This window comes from Sinocyclocheilus rhinocerous, unplaced genomic scaffold (genome assembly GCF_001515625.1).
Source record: "Sinocyclocheilus rhinocerous isolate Xijiao unplaced genomic scaffold, SAMN03320098_v1.1 scaffold1624, whole genome shotgun sequence".
NCBI lineage: Eukaryota > Metazoa > Chordata > Actinopteri > Cypriniformes > Cyprinidae > Sinocyclocheilus > Sinocyclocheilus rhinocerous.
In genome coordinates this window covers 672,911-680,096 of record NW_015639527.1, presented here as the reverse complement: position 1 = coordinate 680,096, position 7,186 = coordinate 672,911, and the positions used below count along the sequence as shown (strand labels likewise).

At 34.5% G+C, this 7,186-nt stretch overlaps 1 pseudogene; it reads right to left on the bottom strand.

Moving 5' to 3' along the window:
* The window catches only part of LOC107751393 (homeobox protein PKNOX2-like), a 65,794-nt pseudogene extending 60,534 nt beyond the window's left edge, over window positions 1-5,260 (bottom strand).
* Window positions 5,261-7,186: the final 1,926 nt, after the last annotated feature.

Genomic DNA, 7,186 nt, shown 5'->3' with positions numbered 1-7,186 from the left:
TGGGGGATCCAGTGGGGGCGGCAGTCATATTTCAGGGTGACCGTGCCACTCTTTATCACACCCCTGCTAAAAGGGCCAGTACGTGCGCTCATTGGCGCCCCTTCAGCTGGTGGCGCCCTAGGCGACCGCCTAGCTCGCCTATGCCTAGAAACGGCCCTGATTGCAACACTTCATAAGACTATTCTGCAACCAGTGTGGTACAATAATACTAAGAGCCTCCCTTGAGAAAAGCATGTTTTTATTGATGCTAGAACTCCTGTATCATTTTGCTCTTAGAGACATTTTGAGCTACAATATTAGTACAAAAACGAATCTCCATTGAGATCAAAGCGGTCACTGTGGGCCACACAGCTTTCCACACATTCCCAAATCCATTCCCCCCTCACTTATGGAAAACAATTCACTGCAGTTTGTCTGCATTTCCCTCCTAAAAATATCTCCTAAAAATGTTCCTGGTAGGCTTTTTGACTACAGTGGATCTGTCCGAAGGGGAAGGGAAGCCTAAAATTCCTTGCAACTTAGTTTTTTATTTTATTAAATAGTCTTTCAGTGGCTATCATAATTAAATAAATAAATAAACAAATTTTAAAAAGTATTAATACTAAAAAACAATGTCATCAATTTGAATAAAACTGAGAATGAATCTCCATTGAGATCAAAGCGGTCACTGTGGGCCACACAGCTTTCCGCACATTCCCAAATCCATTCCCCCCTCACTTATGGAAAACAATTCACTGCAGTTTGTCTGCATTTCCCTCCTAAAAATATCTCTTAATATTTTATTAAATAGTCTTTCAGTGGCTATCATAATTAAATAAATAAATAAACAAATTTTAAAAAGTATTAATACTAAAAAACAATCATCAATTTGAATAAAACTGAGAATATGTCTTTTGTCTTAAAATATCCGCTATAATTTCAGGGATTCCTATTAGCTACAACATTTTAAATGAATAAATCATTAAAGTTTTTCTACTTACAATTTTAGAGGTTAATTCAGTGTGTTACTTGCCATTTCTTTGTAATTGTTTGTGAAATTTACTAGTAATTTGTCATTGAAAATTGCTTCTTTCACCAATTTTTCAGTGTATTAAGGAACATTTGGTAGTGCAGGTGTTAATTTAAGTGCTTTTGATGATAAATTTAATTAAGCACCAAGTGTTTTCTCAAAAATCAAAGGGAAAAAAATGTAATATTTTCTATACAGCATATATATTATTTATAGATCACTTTATAGATTTATAGCATTAATGGACTATTCAAAGGATTAGTAGGCTCTAAAATATCCAAACTAAATTGGAATTAGTAGTCTCGGTTGAAATAAATAAATAAAGGAAGACACAGTTTTCAAGCAGAAAAACTGCACGTTGTAAATCAAAGATTGCGGCAAAAGCCACCAGGAAGCCAGGTGCTTTATGACGTCCCAGAGGCTGCTCTGTTCCAATGCATTTTATTAGAAAGCAACAAAAAAAAAAGGCAACAGGCCAATAAAACTAGCTGAGATATACCACTTTGCAAATAAAACTCAGATCCATTTATCTGGATTGATATGCATTAATAATCCTTTTAATTAGACGAGTGAATTAGACGCTATTCAGGAGTCACTCACCATCTATATAAGGAAAACCATTCCAATGCATTAATAAAAGGAAAATAATAACTCAGTCCTTGCTGTTAAGTGATTCTGTCATGTACTGACGCCATTACAGGCATTTCGCACACATACAGCTACCGATCAATGCCTTTCAATGGCTCTGAGCTTGAAAGAGGATGATGGAAACGTGGGGGGTTCTGTTCGAAACGCAACAAAAGATGCACAAATAGATCAGCGGGAGAGGAAACTCCGATATAGCCCAGTGTCAAAGGTCCAAATGAAATCAGGTGGTTTGAATCAATGGTGGTCTGTGTTTGAATGGCTTTTGGACTACAGTGGATCTGTCCGAAGGGGATGGGAAGCCTAAAATTCCTTGCAACTTAGTTTTTTATTTTATTAAATAGTCTTTCAGTGGCTATCATAATTAAATAAATAAATAAACAAATTTTAAAAAGTATTAATACTAAAAAACAATGTCATCAATTTGAATAAAACTGAGAATATGTCTTCTGTCTTAAAATATCTGCTATAATTTCAGGGATTCCTATTAGCTACAACATTTTAAATGAATAAATCATTAAAGTTTTTCTACTTACAATTTTAGAGGTTAATTCAGTGTGTTACTTGCCATTTCTTTGTAATTGTTTGTGAAATTTACTAGTAATTTGTCATTGAAAATTGCTTCTTTCACCAATTTTTCAGTGTATTAAGGAACATTTGGTAGTGCAGGTGTTAATTTAAGTGCTTTTGATGATAAATTTAATTAAGCACCAAGTGTTTTCTCAAAAATCAAAGGAAAAAAAATGTAATATTTTCTATACAACATATATATTATTTATAGATCACTTTATAGATTTATAGCATTAATGGACTATTCAAAGGATTAGTAGGCTCTAAAATATCCAAACTAAATTGGAATTAGTAGTCTCGGTTTAAATAAATAAATAAAGGAAGACACATAGTTTTCAAGCAGAAAAACTGCAAGTTGTAAATCAAAGATTGCGGCAAAAGCCACCAGGAAGCCAGGTGCTTTATGACGTCCCAGAGGCTGCTCTGTTCCAATGCATTTTATTAGAAAGCAACAAAAAAAAAAGGCAACAGGCCAATAAAACTAGCTGAGATATACCACTTTGCAAATAAAACTCAGATCCATTTATCTGGATTGATATGCATTAATAATCCTTTTAATTAGACGAGTGAATTAGACGCTATTCAGGAGTCACTCACCATCTATATAAGGAAAACCATTCCAATGCATTAATAAAAGGAAAATAATAACTCAGTCCTTGCTGTTAAGTGATTCTGTCATGTACTGACGCCATTACAGGCATTTCGCACACATACAGCTACCGATCAATGCCTTTCAATGGCTCTGAGCTTGAAAGAGGATGATGGAAACGTGGGGGGTTCTGTTCGAAACGCAACAAAAGATGCACAAATAGATCAGCGGGAGAGGAAACTCCGATATAGCCCAGTGTCAAAGGTCCAAATGAAATCAGGTGGTTTGAATCAATGGTGGTCTGTGTTTGAATGCTCCAGAGGACAGAGCAGGAAGTGTGAATGGGAGAAAAACATGCATTTATGAATGATGTCATTGAAACGGGATGGAGCGAGATGCCACTTTCGGAGAAGATGGCTTTTACAGTAATAGATGAGAATTCAATGCACTATTTCAGCTCTAATAAAAACGCTGCTCTCCAAAAGACAGGAGAGCGAAATGCACACAATGCACTGCTGCAGAACATCTATCTCTCTCCAGTCACGCCAAATGACACTAACATATGAAATGTGTAAAACATGTGAGAACTACAATTCTCATGCACGCTCTAATAGAGAAAATATTAAACATCATTCTCTCTCAACCTTAGTCAAGCACTCTCCTGCCTCTAGCACATTATTTTAATTTGACTAGTTATTATACTCATGCATATATGTATATATTTAGAGGGGGGGAAAGATATGAATTGGTCTTGGGTAGGTTTTTTTTTCCTACTTTGATCTCAAACAGAATTCAAATAAAATATTTTCAACCTTCATCTTTTCTGAGAAACAACTCAGAAATATAATAAATTCAGGATTTGGAGGAAGTGTTCATATTTCCCTCAGTGACGCTGAGTACATTTATTTGGATTATCAGCATTCCACTAGAGATAAGAACAAAGGCACTTGAAGGTTTACAGTGTTGTTCAAGGTTTTTAAATTCAGAATTAATAATAAGCTGCTGCTAATTTGACTCTGCTTTTGATCCTGGTGAAGTAATTATTCCTGTTCTTATGAACAACTTTGTCTGTCATTTGCATGAGATAATAATACTTTATTAGTATTATTTTTAAAAATCGCCCACTGGTTCAAATGTCACTGCAATTCATTGGTGATTGTTATGCTAAGGTGTTGCTAGGTACTCAATGGTCAAATTCAAAAGATCCCACCCACAAATCACAATATGATATTCTGGTTTCTAGTTTTTAAAATCAATTTAAGACCTTTTTAAGACATGCACAAATAAAATTACTGTAAATGGCTGTAAAAACAATGATTTAAACAACATTATAGACCAAATAATACATTTTTTTACAAATGCAGCCATATCGTGATTCTTTTTTTTTTTTTCTTTTTTTTTTTTTAAACCTCTTATAATGATAATTATGACTTTTCTTATATCATTTAGGATATTTGAGATTTTTATGACCTAAAATTTAACTTTTTAAGGACATGGACCCTGTTTGATGACCTGCCAGACAGAGTTATTATAGTTAACTAAAACTAAAACCATTAAAAAAAATCTTTACTTGAAATAAAATAAATGTTAATAAAAATACAAAAATATTTCAAATAGTTGCCAAGGCTACATTGCTCGTTTTAATAAACATAATGTACTACAATAACTAAAAAAAAAAACACAACAAAATTGCTAAAACTTTAAAAATTTAAATTAAAAACATAAACATAAAAACTGATTAAAATATTAATTAAATTTATATTAGTATCTCAATGATACTAAAATAAATAGCTCTCTTTTTTGAATAAGTCATACAATTTCTGGTACTGTACCACTCATGTGTGTAGCACAAACTGCGTGGAACAAGTTATGAGTTTTAGTGCTAAAAATTCCTGCCTTTTCTTGATTTTATTTTCAACTTCAATAGACATTTATTAATCTATTTTTATCTATTATTTTGTTCAAGCTGTTTTAAATGCTGCAGATATAGACATGAGAACAAGGATAGTCAAGGGCAGATTTTCATCAAGTCATTTGTTATTTGGCGGCATCTATTTAAGTGTGTGACAAGTGCTGACATGCACACAAAAGGACAACTTCATCACATTTGTTAACATCAGATCATTGCTTCTTTTTGGAGACTGGCGAATCCAAGTCTGTGTTTTCTCGTAAATCAAATCAACGTCAGTTCCAACATATCATGCCACGTCTCTCCAAGGCCAGGGTGACATGAAAACAGCACGGCCTGTGATGTGAGCGGCAGCATACGGGTGACCGTTAAGTGCCTGCACATGTGTAAATCAAGCAAATCTTCCCCTACCTCCAGGTCCCAGGAGAGGAGTTTGACCGCCGTGCCTAGCGGTAGGAGAGCAGCGAAGTCATTTGGACACACAGCCGTCCAATGGCAATAACAGGCCCACGTTCCTCAGAGAGCCATCAGGATCAGCAAAGGCTTAGCGGTGGAAGCCTGTAACAACACAGCTCTGTCTCTGTGCATCTAAGAAGAGCGAAGAACAATGTAGCCTCATATTGTTTCACCTTGAACACACAAGACCCCAGCAGACTACAGGCTGATGAATAATTCTCATTTGAGCCTGGATTTTTTTAATTTTGTGCAGATACAACGAGTATCTCATTAACTGTCAACAGACAAACAACATGTGTAAGATCTGAAAATCCAAATGAGCCCTGTTGAAAATGGCCATTTAAATTATTAGTGCTGTGGACGTATTTGGTTGGCATCAAAAACGACACATTAGAACGGAAGACAATTTTCTAAATAGCTTTATGCAAGTCAAGAAGCATTACAATTGGTTTACAATCTTCTGTTTGCTCAGTTTACTTCCCTCATTTAGGGCGACTGAGTCATTTTATTAGTGATTAGACCAAAACAGCTCTGGGTCCTGCAGTATTGAACCTCAGATTGTAATTTGCTCGTAATGTGGAGAAGGGGAATATGCAAATAAAGTTGGAGTATTTTGTGTTTGCAGTTTTGCCCCTGGGCAGCTTGTCCCGCGACACAAATCATCAATTAAGATCCCAGCAGGGATCTCTGCATTTAAATTAGTCCCATCCAACAACTTTTATCTTCCAGACAAAACATTACAGCCCTGTGATCGCTTGCACTGCAGAAATAAAACAGCTGATTAAATGAGATTTGACTTTGGGTGGAAAATGGACATGCAATGTCACTCTCATGTTGTCTCACGTATCTGTACAGATGCTACACTACAGCCAGTTTGTATGTCATAATATCTGACACTAAAGAAATTAAAATATACAACTCTGTACTGGAAAGATTAAGATGATCGCATTTAAATATTCGTAGAGAGTGTTATTTATTTAAAAGTGTTAAGAAAGTGTTATTTATTTAAATACATACAGAATTTAGCTTTTTTCTAAATAGTATTGAGAAAGGTGTTAATGTATACTTCCAGGTACGTATTAAGTCAGTCAGAAAAATGATTTAAGACTGTATTTTCTCACCTGCGAAGAACGGAACTCAACATCACAAATTATCTAATTAATGTTTCAATTATGAAACCGTGTTCACTTGCAGTTATTCTAATATTAACCTAACATTACTGATGGATCATCTTAGATTTGTAGAAAATAACTTTGTACAAATTAATCTATTTTATATCAACTTGCAAATAGTTGTAAACTGCAAACAACCCTGATGTCTTGACAAAATTTGTTTCATACTTTACAGAGACCTTTACAATGTTCCCTGTTTTTCAGCTTCAGCTTTGTTAGTTTAGGTAGAGAATCCAAATTTACAGAAAAATGCACAGCGCCAGTGCAATAAAGGTTGTTTAATGTCATGTACAATAGTGAATGTCACTAAACTTCTACAAAGGAACAAGTCTATATCCAATGAGGAACTTAATCATTTACAATACCATGCAATGTTGTCTCTGCAAGTCAAAACGGAACAATCCGCTTCATGTTTTACAAATCAGAGAACAAATCTAAGAATTCACAAGAGAGTAATAAATACTATACCACAAGATTTGCCATCCAAACATATATATATATATATATATATATATATAACATATTAATAAGACATAGCAGCAGCAAAGGACTGACACCTTTTTTAAGTAATAGCTGAACTATGATAACTGTACTAGAACCCAATCAAACATGTTTCTAATAATATTTCTAATACTTTTTACATGCGTTTAAGTGGTTTGTCATTTACCTACAAGGGAATTATAGGAGTCTTGGGGGAGTAGCCTATGTCTGCAAGCATCACAACAAGTGCGTAAAATATAAAAAGATGGGGGACCTTAAAAGTAGCGTACACACACGTTCTTTTAAACAACATTTTTAACCATAAAAGTTAGATTACCAGTTATTTAGAGTAGCCT